This window comes from Corvus moneduloides, chromosome 16 (assembly GCF_009650955.1).
Source record: "Corvus moneduloides isolate bCorMon1 chromosome 16, bCorMon1.pri, whole genome shotgun sequence".
Taxonomy (NCBI): Eukaryota; Metazoa; Chordata; class Aves; order Passeriformes; family Corvidae; genus Corvus; species Corvus moneduloides.
The window spans coordinates 516,476-533,577 of record NC_045491.1 but is presented as its reverse complement, the minus strand read 5'-3'; the positions used below and the strand labels follow the sequence as shown (position 1 = coordinate 533,577).

Genomic DNA, 17,102 nt, shown 5'->3' with positions numbered 1-17,102 from the left:
ACTGGCTTCCTGGAGTTTTGATTCAAAACAAGAGCCCAGTCTTATTTCTCTCCTCCCCAACCATCTGCAACAAGTGAAATCCACCCTTGGTGATGTGCAGAAGACAGCAAAGAAGTTATGACAGCTCCACTTTAGCTTTGCAGTCTTTGTTTCAGTCGCTCATTCTCAGCCCCTGAGTAAGACACAGCAGTTTGTTTCCAATGATTCACTCCCCACCATCCTCTCTGTGCATGCTAGCACCACATCTCCCACATCCTAGTGGGAGTTTCACACACTTGGGCTGTTATGTCTACAGCCCCATTCAATTTCCATGCTGAAAACTCCACCCTGGACAAAACCTCAGCCACCCATCAGGGGTTTTCAGGAGTCCCATCCGTTGATGGAATCTAAGAGCAGGAAAAGGACCTTTGATTTGGTGAATACAAACAATTAAGAAAATGGATTTATCACAAACCCAATGGTCCCAGATCTTCAAGAGAAACATGGTGACTTCAGAGCCCTGCCCTTCTGCCAGTGGGCTTTGGCAGGTGAAAAACCTTAACTCCAGAAGAGGTGTAGGTTTCCAAAAGGAACAGCAATAACACTACGTCAGACCTGAAAACAAGTATCTTTCAAAAGGCTCAAAGGATGCAGTGACAAGCTTGTAATCACCAGCCAGGCTCTGCTAAGAATTGTTCAATACAAACACAATAAAGATCACAGGTGACCCCTGAACCAACACCTTAGAAAGCCTTTTAGATCTCCTTTTCACACCATTCTGCCCATTTTGTGGGGCCATGTCCTGCCCTCAGAGGGTGCCCACTTCCAGCTGGGTCTCTGGCTGGTCATCAAGCTGTGTCCAGACTGCACCCAGGACCAGCTGACAGCTCCCTGCCTGCCCAGTACAGTTCAGCAGTTGGGTTTCCTTGGTCCAAAAGCACGAAGAGCATCCAGCTCTTCCACAGCCAGCCCTGGTTCTGTCTGCAGCAACTGCTGGGTTTAGAACCAGAAGCTGGCAGGGACCCCAGCAATCCCTTTCACCTCCAGTGCCATATAGTGCAGCTCAAGAAGAAAAAAATCCACAAAAGCAGCAAGCATCCATTAGCAGCAACATTTGCTGCAAATCATCCCAGCTCCACTTTCCATCTCCAAATGGACCCGGCCTTTCCTTGGCATTCTCCTTCATACACCCCAAAATCCATGAGCACTGCCTTAGAGGATAAATTACCTGAGGTACAGACAGACCTGAAGTGAGAATCAGAGAGCCCCCTCTGCCAGGGGACAGTGCAAAAGGCTCACCTGGGTCCCCCCAGAGCAGGCTCCGTGGCTGCCCAGAAGAACAGCCTCCTCCTTGCAGTCTGTCCTCAGACACCAGAGCAGTGCTGGAACATCTGGTTCTGTGCTCAGAACTGGTTCAGAAGCAGCTCCTGCCCAGAGAGGCAGCAAGGGAGAGGAAACTGCCCTGAAACCAGAGCTCAGGGAACAAGAACATCTTGTTTCCTCCCTCCAAAAGGCAGAAACCCTTGTGTAATACTGTACTGGTGCCCTCCTGTTGACCATGGTTTACTGAAAAAGGACAAGGATTTTGATCTCATGCTACAACATTGTTAGAAAAAGTGAAGGGCTTTGGTTTAGTGTTGAAAAGCTTTTAGAGACTAAATATTTAATTCACCTAAACAGTATCTGCTCCATCAGACACAATTCTGGACAGGTTAATGGCAGCCTGTCACACTTTTCAATGAGCAGCATCCTTACCTTGCCCATATAATTCAAATATCATACATAAAAAGCAGTGAGGAAAAAGCTTGAAAGATGGAAGAATGTTAAAATAGAATTAAAATGTATTTCCAGTCAAGAATGCAAGTGCTCAAAAAATGGCACACTACAGCAAAGCTGTACAAGCAAATTGATTATTTTGGTTCACTAACAGAACAAAAAACCCCAGCTTTTACTTTACCCGTCTGAAAATAGAGACATTTGAAATCAAAAGTCTTCTCAAGCAAAGAAACCTGGCCCCAGGAAAAATGTTCAGTCATTTGACCAAAATTTGTATTAATAAAGCAGTGGATTGAGCACCTTCCCTCCTTTAGGTCTCAGCAGATCCAACTCCACTGCACGTTCACAGGTGTCTGCTGCTGCTTCACAGCTGCAGGAGTTCAGGTAGGAACACAAGCATCTCACATACAATTTACTGCCTCTGTGGATACATTTTGAGGACAAAGTACATTCATACTTTCCAGGGCTCCTAAAGAGACCTAAGGCTTAGAAATACATTTTTCTTTAAAATTTCTTTATTTAGTGTAAAGAAAATTCTATTGTTAGATGGGGAAAAGAAGTAGCAAATTTAATAATGAAGTTCAGATGTGAAAGCTAATCTGTTATTCTAAATTTTAAATGTGACATTTTCAAAAGGACTAACATCAAACATATTATTTGATTTCAACCTCAGTCTGGAGGTTTTATCTTCCATAACTTTACAAGTGTACTGCAGAACACCTATTTCACATAGAGTCCTTCTGCATCCTTCCTGAGTTACTATAAATAAAACACTCCAAAAACTCTCTATTCCAGTGATTCTCTGTTTTCCATCACAATTTGCCTGCAGTGTTATTAAAAAAAAAAAAAAAGAAAAATCTATCACACAACAAAACCTAAGTGGAGCTCATGTGTTCAATCAGCACTCCCACCTCACAGGAACAAATTGTTTTCAGTAATGTTAATTACTTTTCTTAGCAGTCCTCTTCTTCTGCATTCACAGCTCCCATTTTAAGCCACTGTATAAACTCCTGCCAGGGCAACCCCTGTTTGAGACAGATTAACACAATAAAAGCATTTTAAATCGGCTGGTTTATGATTTATGAAGGATCAGAGCATTGCTGGCAGTCAGTAAGTATGTGCTATTTAGGAAGCAATCTAATGACTTGGTATGTTTCCAGTTAAAACTGTTAATAGTCCATGTTCATGCAGTGGTTTGGGACTCTTCTTCCCCAGTCAGAATTGTTGGGGGGGTGACACTGCCCTGCACCTGAGACGCTGCCCAACGCAGCAGCAGCACAGCTCACCCTGGCACCAGCGCGGCGCTGGGAGAACACCGGACCCCACCCCTGCTGAAAGCACTGCTGCCATTCCAAGGCAGCCCGGCGTTCCTGTATCCTCCAGTACTAAGGCAAACTTCCATGTGAATCTCTAGAACCCAGCTGTTTTTGGAGCTCCAGCCCTGCTCTCAGGGACACAGGCTCAATATCGAATCCCCACTCCCAAAATGGGAGAGCTGAGGCTGCTGTGACAGGAACCCAGGATTTGGGGGAGCAGCCAGGTTTCAGTTCAGGTCTGTCTCTCACTGCCACAGTGCTCTGTACTGCCAAAGAGAGGAAAAACTAAATGGGCAGACCAAAAAAAAAAAAAAAAAAAAACCAAAAACCCAAAAAAAACCCAACATGATCTAAGAATCTTAAATACTTTTTTCCCAATGAAATATCCAAATTGTTCTTTTCCTTCACTCCAATTTCACACAAATCCAGTGCAATCAGGAATTTCAGGATATAGAACCACTACATCTGCCACCCACAATGGTGACTGGCTGGCCAGAATGGGGTAAGACTGACCCAGTCTATACTGTCCAGTAAACATCATGTGCCTTTTGAGCAGCCAGGAGGTTTTTTTATTCTCAACTCTACCAATGAGTACCCTAAAAAGAAATCATGCCCCTCCCATGTGTTGAGGCTGACACTACAGTGATCGATTACTTAGGAAGATCTTATCTCTCCCTGGCTTTACATGCTGAATAGTTACTAACAACTTCTTTTAATTCTCTTAACAGATTTAACTGGGAATGGGGAATAGGTAATCCATACCTTTTAAAGGCCCCCATAGAAATTACAATGTAATCCATAAGGGACTATTTATATGCTAAGAGTTTGACATCTAAATGCACTAACGATGAGAAAAGAGGGATATTAATGCTTATAAGTGTCAAGTTATTTTTCTAGCTTTTAGAATAAAGAAAAAATTGGTAGATCTGAAGACTGAGCCAAGCTGGACTATTTATTTAATTGGAAGAACCTCCTTTCTGTATCAAACTTGTGCACAGAAACAACTTTGTCACCACCACACACTTACCAACTTTTTTTGGCAAAATTAGCCTACTAGCTCCAGAAAACTACCCAGGTGAAACATCCTTCCCATGAAGGGTAACTAAGCAGAATTATGAGCCATCAGCAAAGCTCTCTTTTCTCCTCACATAATGCCACATCCAGAGACGCTGCACACATTTTATTTAGTTCCCTTTTACACCATCCCATAGGCAGCAGCAGACACTGGATTTATGGCTGCACAGCAAGGAAAGGCTGTGCTATAGCCCTCAGTATTATATCCCACTATATCACATCTTTTGCTGTTACTGACAAACTTGGGTGCTTTACTCCATTCTGTGGTCAATATCATTTCCAGCTGAAGACAGCAAAAAGGTGCTGTTTTTAATAAATAAAAAAGCAGATATTAGGTATTGATGTCCACCTTTAACTCTATAATTCAGTAGATTAGCAAGGGTGGTGTTCTCATTTCCATACGCATTCTTTGTAACGTGTTCCAAGTACGGTTATACAAACTGCTTAATATTTCTGAATTAAGCAAAATGAGCCTCTTGCGGCTAGAGATATTATTCCAAGTCGTTGGGGCCCTCTCCCTGCTGTGGGGCCCTGGGGGGAGGCACGGAGCTCCCCTGCCCCTGCTCAGCCTCGTTCCCCGTTGGTTTTTTGTGTTCCCCTGCCCGGGCAGGGACCCTCGGGTCCGTGACTGCCGCAGTTCCTGGGCAGAGCCCGCCCATGTGGCTGGAGAAATAAACATCTCAAACATCTACCAAGAATCAGTCCATATACATTTCTTTTCCACGGGCCTCGTTGTCTGATACACGTGTTGCAGTATCCCCGCTGTTACACCAAGTTTAGGTTGTTGGGTTAATTTCATTTGGATTACTCTCCACTGCTCGAGGCCCTTAATATTCCTCACTGATATGCCAACACTTTGTGTATCAGCCAAGGAGTTCCTCCCAACAGTGTTTTGCTGGAAGCACCCAGCATTACAGAAGTCAAATCCTTTAACTTTGCTGCTGCATGGTCTGCAATATTTGTGGTAATAAACATTTGTCACTAAAAAAGTGACTGGGGAAATCACACCTTGTTAGCAAAGCAAGCTCCTTGCTCTGCACTCAAAAAAGCATCAGGTCTAATTATGAATTTTACAGGAGCTGTGTGATACAGTAATTGGGATGAATTAGCAGTGCCTTCAGCAAGCTCCATTTAAAGAAAATTAAGGTAGTCAAAAGTAATATTCATTATATTTAGCCATTAGTACATATTTTCAACTAATACAGTAATGGGGGAAAAAAACAATTCCTAGAAGAAACACTTCTGTGTTTCCTGTAATTATTGAAAATCAAAATATATTTGGTAGAAAGCAAAGTAATTATTTGCTTGCACTGACAAACTTTGCAGCTATGCAGGGTTAGGTTTTTTCCCCAGTTAATGAAACCTTGCTTCAGGAACCAAATTCATTGTTCATTTCTTTTCTCCACTCCTATTCATTCCTTAGACTAACAAGCCATTATTCTAGAACCAAAACATTATTCTACAAGTGTGTAACTCTTAACACTTATTGCAACGATACACTGGCATTTATAGTGCTGCACACTTGCAATAATAACTTTGGAATTTGTTGCTCCTGCATCAACAACCAAGGACAAAAAAAAAACCAAAAAAACAAGGAACCACCAGTTCCAATAGGAATTGCAATAGGCTACAGAGTGCTCACTGCTCTGGTTTAGCCTTTACTGCTATTTTCATTCAGGAAAAGAACAAAGCCCACAGCAAAACTAATTCCCACTAGCTCTTTTGATTCAGATTTTTTTAATTGTCATGTCTAGTTGGTATATTAGATGCCAGATAAAGTAGCTATAGCATCTTGTGATAGCATCACATACAACAAAGAGCATCATCATAAACCCAAGCATTTCTTTATCTGTGATATGATTTGTACATGTTGTCCTTTCAAGTGTAAATTACCTTCTTTGCCCCTTTGTTTTTTGCTTTGCAACTCTTATCACTGGAAGGTCATCACCACCATTCAGAGAATGCCAGGATGCTGATAAGGCACTCAGTGAAGCCTTCCATCTCTCCATCTAAGAACTGGGGGGAAGAGGGGGACTAGAGGAGGAACTGGCCATTTGAAGTCATAATTCAATGGCAAACTGGCTTGTATGCCACAGCATCTCAAACTTGTAGCTCAGGTGTTCGCTGTGCCATAGCTGCAGCCCTAGAGACAATCACAGTTTTCATCAGGTTCTAAGAATCCTTTCATTCCATCATGCAAATTTTAATCAAGTGTGTTGCCGGGACATCAAATGTGGCTAAAAACAATCTGAGGCAGATTTCTCTGATGGGATTTTCAAGGGCTCCAAGGAGTCAGGCACACACCTTCAAACAGGACTCAGTTTTATTAGAAAAACACCGGCCTCCCTCCCCAGCTCCAAAGCCACCCCTGCACTCAAAGTTCCCAGGTGATTGTTTCTATGCTGCCATCCCTCTACAGCAGCTCCTTCTAAGTGGAGTGGTTGCAGGCTTAGCTAGAGGCTGGAAAACTGAAGCTCAGCTTTATTCCTGAGGTTTAGGTTATCTCTACTGCAAATGAAATGAAGGTGCCTGAGAGTGCTAAATGTGCTAGGAAAACATGTACCCAAATAATTATAACATGTGATTAATAAGGATTAAACATTAATAAAATTACTTGCAGAGGGTTCAGCCAGTTGCTGGTATCTTTCATGTTAATTGATATTTGGCACTTTATAAATACTCAGCATACTCCGTTACAGTTGTACAAGACAGCTTCCAGAGCAATTTTAGGTACCTGCTAATGAGAAAGAATGGTTGTCTGAGCAAAGCACTGAACTGAGCTGAAATACAAAGCTTTGTTCCAGAACGTAAGAGGTGCCCATGATTCCCAAGAGAATGTCTTTCACTCCAACAGTTTTGATTCCAACCCATACTTAGTGCAGATTGTCAAGCTTCTCCAGGTACAAGAGCTCCACCATACACATCCTTTTTTTTTAGGACAATATCCTGTCTTGGGATTAGCCCCAGAAACATATCAGTGCTGTGTTTGAACATATAAATCTCTCTGGTGCACCTTTTCCACTCCTCAGAAAAAGACAGGCTTAATTCATTTTTCAAGATCTAAATACAAATTTATGCCTTCTCTTCACACTAAACGCTGAAATGAGTTTGTCTGGCATCCTCATCTCTCAATGATCACCACAGCAGTCCCCATTTCAGCACAAATCCTTTCCAGAAGGGACAACTGGTGCCTATTTAGCTTCAGTCTGGCTGTGTGGAATAATTCACTTGGACAGTCAATAATGCTACTCTCTAAAATGCCAACCAAACACTACCAGAGACAGGAGAAAAGGCCTTCAGCCCAGACTAAAACACTGTGCACTTCAGATGCTCATTTAAATAGCAATTAGGCACCCTGCAGTGGGCTTATGGTGGCTGCAGGATTATCTGACCTGTCGGGTGGGAAAAGTGGAAAAGTCCCGGCTGACCCTGTATCTTTAGAGGTCCAGATCTCCCCATCACTTGGGAACACTGCCTGCTTCTGTACATGGAAATCATCCACTGACATTTAGCATTTCATCTGTTCTTTTCCCAGTTACTCTGCAGGTCACCTACTCACTTTACCAAGCTGAAACAAACGGCCAAAGTCACACAATAAACGGGAGAGGGGCAACACCCACTCCTCCCCCTTAAAGCAATAAGGTGTTTGCTGTAGCAGTAAGATTTCTGAAAGAAACTTGATGCTCCAACTCACTGTTATTTTCCCACTAAAAATTTAAGTGTAAAACTCAGGTCAGGTTGGCCTTAGAGGCCAGTCAATGTGCTCCAGCTTTATTTCTGCAAATGCTGAAACAATCTTTCATGCTGTAAGAAAACAACCATTCCTTGGTAAAGTAGAAAAAAAAATCACAGCTTTTCCATATCCTCTCTAGATCATCAGGATTTTTCCTGGTCCTGCTGAGCTCAAATGATGACAGTACTAGACAGGTTATCATCACACTGTCAGAGATTCTTCAAGCTGTCAGCTGCTGCTACTTCAGCCTATTTTTCAATAACCACAGCTCAGCCTGCTGCCTGCCAAAGCTCCCATTGCTGGAACAGCCACTGCCAACTGGCAGGATTGCTTCAGAGAGGAGAAAGGCTTTGTTCATATCTGCTTCCTCCCCCCCACAAGAGGAAGTGTCACTTAGTGACAGGTCCCTGTCAGCCAGGAATGACTGGCAGGTTACTGGCATTCCTCTTGAGAACACATTTTGTTAATATGTGCTTAAAACTTCTAAAAGCCCACAGGTCAAAAAAGCTTAACAGTAGTTCTCTCCAAGCAGAAGGACGACTTAAGGTTAACTGCTTCCTTAATGTGCAATAGTAAAATAGATTTACATAGATAAAGCCCTTTGATTTTAGAGTAGCACTTTTTCCTAAGATGGCTCCACCACAGAGGAGACATGACCTTGTTCAAGCATCCCTTTGAACCAACAGCACAGGAAACCTTTCAGGTACTGCTGCTCCCAGGGGCACAATGCAAATTGGCAGCCTCCAAACCTGTCTTTGCTGAAGGGCCTCGGTGATTCTCTCAAGGGCTTTTTCAGCCAAGTACCAGTTTCCCAGATTCAGCTCACTGAAGGAACTTTCTCCCTGCAGCAGGGAGGAATATCAAACATTTTGTTACAGGGTTTTGCTCAATGATGAATAGGTTTGATGAGCAAGCACAGAAACCTTGGCTGGGACTAGACTGCACTCATACAGCCCACAAGGAAAGGAATGGAAGGAAAAACGCCACAAACTTGCAGCAAGCAGGACAACCCATCTTAAGCAAAACTCCATGAGATAGAAACACTTGCAAGGATGTGGTTTACTCACGAACACCAATACTCCCCAGGCAAAGCAATATATCAGGTAAATGTCTGCAGTCTGGCAGGACACACTGGATGCTGCAGAATAAATGCCAGGATAAAACAGGAATCCCCAACCAATTTAAATATTCTTAGCAATAAAAGCATCATTTTAGGAATAGGTTAAGGAAAATATCACATAATAGCCCTATTTGCAAAGCCTGAAGGGTCAGCAAATGCTTTAACAGGTATGTACACTGCACAGAGGGCTGGCAGCCACATCTGCCCAGGGACAACAGCAGGCACATCCCAGGCATCTTGTGGAGAGCAGCAGCTCCACACTGCAGGGAGGGTATAAACCTGAGCAGAATATGCTTGGGGATGTCCTGTGCAGGGCTAAGAGTTGGATTCTGTGTTCCCTGTCAGTCCCCTCCAACTCAGAATATTCTGCAATTCTGTGCTTTCATGAGAGGGGAAAGCTCACATACCCTGGAGCTTGCTGCTTCACCTGCTGGTGTAGTAAGAGATATCATCTCTCCTACAAACCTCACTTGAAACCAAACCAGGCCATCGTTCTGCTCTGTGGGTCCCAGACCCCACCCTGCTGCCAGCCTCCTCTGGCACGGGCTCTGTGCTGGTGTCCCCACCCAGTGTGTGACACTGGGACATTCACAAGGCACCCTCTAAGTGCTTTAGACTAAACCATTAATTATTACAGTCATTAAGATCCCACTTCAAGATTTATCTTCTTCCCATGTCCCCATTAAAGAAATTCGGTGTTAGTTTCCAGTTATTTATTTTGCAGAAGCAAATCCATCAGGGAACTAACACAGTAATTTTACACATTAACTCCACTCCTACAAGACAGATTTTTTTTTTTTTTTTTTTTCTCTCTCTGCAGTTTTCACAAAGAAGGGCTGCTCAGCCATGCAGAGGCACTGCTGCCCAGGCACTGGCGTGGAAAGCACACCCACACCAGGAGCAGTGTGCTTTGAGATCAGATCCTGCACCACAGCAGGAGATGCCTCACCAGCCAGCTGAAAGTAAAAGTGACCTACAGCCACTTTTAGGAATCAACTCTTTGCTCAAAAGCAGGGACCTCTAAATGGGTTTTCTCACACTCTGAGCCAGAGGAGAACGTGTCTTAGAAAAACCTGATCCACACAACAGGTGGGAGTTCCACCCTGCCCTCAAATGCTTCAAACATTATTTCCAGCTGAGTACGAAGATCGTGATGGGTGGGGGAGTAGACTAGACATTCAAATTTCCAGGTTTCTCATCAATTTTCCATACAATTAATAATTTACTTTTAATAAACTGAATACATTTTTGTTTATGCTTCTGATGAAAGACTGCAATATTCAAGTGCCTCAGAGCAGTTTAAAAAAAAAAAAAGGAACATTATCCAACATAGCGAGACAAAACTCAGGGAGGGTAAAGCATAGGAAGGGAAAACAGCAGACAGAAGTCAAGGTGCCAATTCAGGTTATATGGGAGAGCAAAAATAAAAGCAAAGATCTTTCCAAAAATCTGTGTCCCTATCCTAAACTCCTAATGAACCTGCCTCCCTTTTTTCAAGCCAACTCCTTCCTCCACTCCTAGAAGAGGAGGAAAACACCACCAAGTGGCAGCTCTGAACTCTTTTCCTGTTTGTTTCCTTTATGAAAAGGATGCATTCCAGTAACTCTGCATTACTTCTGGTTGCACTATTTGCCTCTCTTGAAAAGTGCATGAGTAGGAGAAATTCTACCAGCTCTGAAAAAAATTAAAAGCCACATTTATCATCCTCTAAAGGTCCAGAGCTTTCAGTCCAGAACATCCAGAGTTATGGGATCTTGGTATCTCACTCCTTTAAAAGTTCTCCAGCAGAATCAGGGAGGGGAGAGCCAGTGGCTCCCCATGCCTGTCAAGTCAATGCCCCTCCTGAGCTGATGCACACTGAGGTTATACTCAAGGAATTCTATTCTTCAACAGAAAGAGAATTGCATCTCCATTAGGATGAATTTCCAGACTAAAGGATGTGTCTAATTGTAATTTGCTACACACAGATAATTGACTTTGTACTGAAATTGCTGTCATTTAATGTTCCTCATATTCAGATCTGATGAGCCACCTGAGGAGCAGGAATTACTCTTCTCAGGTTTGATTTATTTATGGTCTTCTCTTTTCTCCTTACTACAAAGAAAAGAGAAAAATCTTTGGTCCGTTCCCAGGACGCACACTGAGTCTGTTTCATGTGCGACACGCCAGGAAGTCACATGTTTGTACCTCACATATCTGCAGAGATATTACATTACTGCTGCAATGGGTACTTCAAACAGGAATTCAGTGATACAGTTTTTTGCTTTGCCTCCAAATTAATCCATTCTTTGGCTCTTCACTGTAGCTCATTACACTGATCTACTGCTCTTCATCTTTCTGCTCTGCACACATCAACACTGAGTCATCAAAAGCCTGCACAGCGCCAATCTGTGCTCCAGCACAGTCACACTCCAATATCCCACAGCTCTTCCTCCTGCTTCAGGAAAGATCAGATGGGGTTTGATACTTCAGTTCCCATTGTATCAGCAAGGCTTTACTTGAGAGCATCCAACCCCAAATACGCTGCTTGGCTCACAGCCACACCTTCTAAGACTGCAGTCCTGAGAGGGAACATGCACACTAAGGATTATCCAAAGCAACAACAGAGAGAAGAGTTGCTCTAGATCACATGTGACACATAGGAGATGATCTTTCTTTAGATCACAGCAGGTCAAGATGAAATATTAACTTTCATGTAGAAGTTATGTTTTAATGCTTGTGTGCCGCCCGGGATCCATCCATAATTATATCCTACCAGAAGTCCTCTATATTATCAAATAGACCTAGTTTTGTTTTCTGTCTTGGGGCACAGATTATTGGTGTGCCTATTAAAACAGCTCTTCTGCTGTTTTAAAAGAAGAAGGAGGAGGTAGAAGGCAGAACATCTAAGAGATGTCACTAAAAATCCTGAAGTTATTGCATAGCAATTTTGAATAGCAATATTTACAAAGACCTAGGGAGTACCTATACATGCTGCAGAAAACACACAGGGTTTTGGGAATGGCACTGTGGCTCAATGCAAATTGAGAGCCACTTGTTAGTACTTCCTGCTGGAGGGCATATGTCATCACCACATGGCAACTCATGGAAGTGTGAAATAGGATCATTATCCACTCCTGCCCCCCATTCTGAAATAATGATAATGAAAACAATCTATTCCTCAGTCCTCCCAGGAACAGAAAGACTTGGAGAGGAACAAGAATATTAAAACAAAAAATACCAGGGGAGAAAAGTGATTTTTCAAAGTTAACTCCAAAGCAGTCTACAAGCTCAAGCACTTCCCTTGCAAGTATATTTTCAGTTTAGTAATAATTAGATGCCCAGCCAAAAGAAGCAGTGCTCAGAGCAGCACTCGTTTACAGCAACCGCAGCACAGTGCAGAATAGCACCTGAAGAGCCCAAACTGAGCAGTGAGCTCAGAGCTGAGCAGAGGAGACCTCAGAACACGTTAACCATGAGCAAGCTTTCCTAGTCTTACACAGCCCAGGAGTTTGCTACAGGCTCTTCCTCGCTTTCCAAGGAATCTCCAAACAGACACAGCAGACTCCTGGAACAGGGCAAGTAAGACATGCAAGACTGCAAGCCTGTCCTATCCACAGAAGAAAGAACCCAGTACCAGTGAACACCATCACAGCAGCTGCAGCAGCTGGAAGCCAACCCTGCCCCTGCTGGCAGCTGCGCCTGCTCCCACACACAGGAGCGCTGAGGCACAATGCTAGCCCCAAAAACGAGGAAGTTCCTCGTGGGAGAGCTTACCTTGCTGTGCAGGAGAAAGGTTTGTAGGTTTGTCTCCTCACTGCCTCCTCCTCTGCAATCTCAGTTTGCATTCCAGCCTTCCAAGGTAAAGCCTTTCTTCAGGAGACGCAGATGGAAAACATCTCGTCTCACAAGATTTACTGCTTGGCTGTAAGGGTTTGGGTTTTTTTTCTTGGTCTATAGCTTTATGTTCCTAGGGATGTAAGCATAGCCTCCTGCCGTAACAGGGGAGCTTCTCAGCACCTCTTTCTGCAGGGACTTTAGTCATAGCTGCGTCCCTCCAGTGCAGCAGACCCCAGCCATGCCTCGCAGCAGCCTTTCCCCTGCAGCTGAACCTAATCCTGGCCTTCACCCCTCTGGGCTGGGCCTTTTATCCCAGCCCCCAGCAATTCATCTCACTAATGAGCCGAGCCTGGGAGCCTCCTGCCCTGAGCCACCCCCAGGGCTGCTCAAACCTGCTGCCAGCATCGGTTTAAACTGTAAAGCCACAGAAGACAGGTTATTTTAAAAGTGAGGAAGAGGAGGGTACAGGGGACGGTTCTCTGAGATAATCAGGGCAACTCTTCTGAAGCAGGGAAGGTGTATTGTCCTTGCAATGCTGACACTGGCAGCCACATCTCCCTGCTGCCTCACCTGCACTGCACTCACCCTGTCACATTTTCCCAGAAGCTGCAAGCACCCACGCACTCAGGAGCAGCCTGTCTGCTACTTACTTCCATGTTCTGAGCTGCAATAAATCTGTCTGGCTACTTACTTCTTTCCCTGGTTAAGACATCCTTGTGGCTCCAACTGCTTGGGCCGTTCAGAGATTTGGAGTTTGCTGGTCCTACCCCCAGCTGCAAATACTGCCTGGGATTATTGTCACCTGCAGAAGATATTATTGTTGTCAGCTGAGGGAATGCTCACAGCCAGCTGACTCCAGTGTGCCTCAGCTCCCTAAAACTACTTCCCTTCAGTGCTGGTAGCTTTTTAACAGGGTGCTTTGAAGCTCCCATCCCCAGTTTATTTATTCAGGTTTTTCTGTGCTGAGTTAAATGCTGCAGCAGCTGATTCACAGCCCAGATCACTGTGTCTCCTACCCTTATGTTTAAAACACCTTCTTGAGATGCTGAGATCCCCTTCACATAGTCTAGCAGGGAGGAGTGACTGGAATCTGAATGATGTCCTACTCTCCAAATAAGTGCTTCAAGTGACAAAGGTGGGACTGAGTGTAAAGGAGTGGAAAAGATTTCAGGGAAAAACTGAGAAAGGTCTCATTTATGTCCTAGCCTGGAAGAAGAATAAAAAAAATTTCTAAGCTTCAAACCACTACTGGGATCTGAAAAATTCCAGGGGTGGGGCAGCCACAGCTTCTCTGAGCAACCTGTGCCAGGGCCTCACCTCACTCACAGGGAAAATTTTTTTTCCTAATATTTAATCTAAACCAACCCTCTGTCAGTTTAAACTCATTCCCACTTGTCACCTTGCCAAAAGCTGCAGGATTCTTGCAGCCCCTTTGGGCACTGGAAGATGCTGCAAGGTCAGCCCAGAGCCTTTTCTTCTCCAGGCTGAACCCCCCCAGCTCTGTCAGCCTGGCCTCACAGGGGAGGTGCTCCAGCCCTGGGATCAGCCCAGTGGCCTCCTCTGGACTTGTTTCAACAGATCCATGTCTTTCTTGTTTCTTTTAGATTTTTTTTCTGTTACAAAATGAAATGAAATAACCATAAAAATCAATTAAAATAATTTAAAACCAGCAATTTACAGAAGTCATTTTAATAAATTGAAAGTTCTTGTTCCTTTTTTTAACATTATAGTATGAAATTTACTACAGAAGATATAATCAAAATTATTTGTAAGAAAAAAATTATCAGCATGTTTCTGTATTTCTAATCTTTTAAAATGTGTTTTTATTGAAATCAACACTTCTTTATTATTTTAATTCATCACCGGGTTTTTTTAGATTATTATTCCCAGTGATAACCAGAGTACTCGGCTTCTGGAGTAAAAATGTGATTACATGCTATAAAGTCACCAAGTATTTTCATCTGGAATATAAATGGAAGTAACCTTTCCAAACAGAATATATTAACATATGCCAGAGAATCCATTGGTTATTCTGAGACCTCTTTCTTTCAGTCTTTAATCACTAATGCTATAATTTTAACGTCAGTTTTACAAATGACAAAAGGACCAATAGCTCTCTTGAGAATGTGAGATTTTTCTCAATCCAGACCAAGTCTCACAAGTGTGTTATGTTCTAGTAATTAATTTTTAAGCAGAAATGTTGTCCCATTCCCTAAAATGATAAACAAAGCTGATTCTTCAGAACTGTATTAAGCTCCTTGCAAGTGAAATAATCCTCATCTGAGAGGTATAAATATGCAGATGGCCTCTTATGTCTCATTCTTTCAAGCAGAAGGAAATTAGAAGGAACCAGAAACTAACAAATATCCCCAGGCAAGGTTTGCAAGACCCTGAAGAAAATGGAGAAGCACATCTGTTGCTCTTCATCTCTTGCAGTATAGAGAACGAAACTGATACAATACACCTGAAACGGGGTCATGAGAGGAGAAAGGAAGCAGAGTGTCAGATGCTCAGGAGCTGTATGGTCATGTCGTCTCAGAGACCAAATCTCTCTGATCTATCTTCTGTCAATAAAGCTCGTGCTCCTGGCTTTAGGAGAAGATGCAAAACTAAGGATTTCAGTGGCTATGTATGGTTCCTGTCAGTTCCCTTTTCCAAGAGGCCAGAAGCACCACGCTGTCTCCTCGAAGGTACATCCAGAGCCTCTGGTAGGGAATGGAGCACATGAACACGCAGGAAGGCTTGGAGTGGGAATTGTTTTACCACAACCCTATGCTCAAAAAAAGTAACTGGATTTGCTGTGATGAGAGAGCTGTGTAGAAACTGGTCTTAGTGATGGGGATTTAATTATTCTGGTATTGACAAAAATGAGAATTAAAGGAGGAATCAACCTGCTGACTTCCACAGGCAGTAAAAAACAAGTTTATCTTTCACTGTGTATTGAGCTCGTAGCTATGATAAATTCAATAATGGTCTGGTGGGTGTTTAGTGCTTTATGATAACATATCATTTGGCTTCACACAATCATGGTCTTGGGCTATGAAGCTAACAAATAAGACTTCAGACAGCATCATGTTGCTAAGCTCAAATATTCCCAGAAATATGGCATGAGAGGAGGGGGGAGAACAAGGAAGAAGTGATATTTTAAGCAAACAGAGTAAATAATGCAATCAGGTTGATCCCAGCAACAGCAAAACTAAAAGTGATAATGGAAGTTACTGGAGTAAAGCAACAACATATCAAATATAGACAGAAAGCAATTACAAAAGGTATAATAGAAAATTGAAAGTACAAGCTGACTGATGTAAAAAGCTCACAAAAGCTTTGTAAACATTCAAGGGGGAAAAGTTGCTAATAATAATCCATGAAGGCTCAGAGAATACTAATCAGCCTTGAGCTGTTCTTCATTTGTACAAAGACATATGGGCCCATTCCAGGTTTAAATAAATGACTGAATGACAGAGATTAAACTCACTGATGTTCTTTTAAAAGTTTAAAAAAAAAAAAAAGGTAAGAATTCTGGCTTCAGTCAATAATGCACCAGAAATAGATCTATTGGACTTTCAGAGATTTTCTAAAGCCACTAATCTATCTGCAAGGAAAACATGATTTACCACACATAAGGTGAACCCACCACTGGGTGTGATGTGGGCCAATGCTGTTGTGCTCAGCTCAGGAAATTTGCTGCCTTTCAGGCCTTTTCTACATCGCTCATTCTACTGCATTTACCTTTGCAAGAAGTCCAATTTAAATTACTTTCAGAGTGGACAAAAATAGAAGTACAGATGCTGTACAAAGCAAGGAATACTGAATAGCAGGAAAATTTTCATCTCAGGGTTCAATTCCACATTCCACCTTAGCTTTCCTGGACAAGTCAGTTAGTTACTTAGATGCTGGCAGGATTTCTAAAGCCATCTCACCTTCAAAAGCATCACTGCTTAGTCCACATTTCCTCAGCACAGGGCTCAGAGGGGTACCCGTCATTTATTAGAATTGCTAATTCTACAATTGCACTTCCAGTATCTGAGGAACAAAATTCACATGAAGAAGAACAGCAGCAGGAATCAAATTCCTGTCTCAGATGGGCAATGCTGAAGGCCCACAGCTTTGCCTATTTATTTTCCCAGTATGGACATTTGCTGATACAAAGGAAAACACATAAGGGTAACACCACAGCACAAGTGCCGTGTCAGAGGATGGCCTGTTTGCTGTCAGCCTCGACTGACTTAAATCTCATCTCTTTCTTTCCCTGGTGGGTTCAAGAAGCTGGCAAGGCTCATATTCT

At 43.0% G+C, this 17,102-nt stretch overlaps 1 long non-coding RNA gene across 1 annotated transcript in view; it reads right to left on the bottom strand.

Annotated features, from left to right (window-relative positions):
* LOC116452129 overlaps positions 1-13,206 on the bottom strand; it is a 146,564-nt gene extending 133,358 nt beyond the window's left edge. Inside the window, exon 1 of the long non-coding RNA XR_004243410.1 lies at positions 12,755-13,206. This is a non-coding gene — a long non-coding RNA (uncharacterized LOC116452129). The remainder of the gene's footprint in view (positions 1-12,754) is intronic.
* Between the last annotated feature and the right edge of the window lie 3,896 nt (positions 13,207-17,102).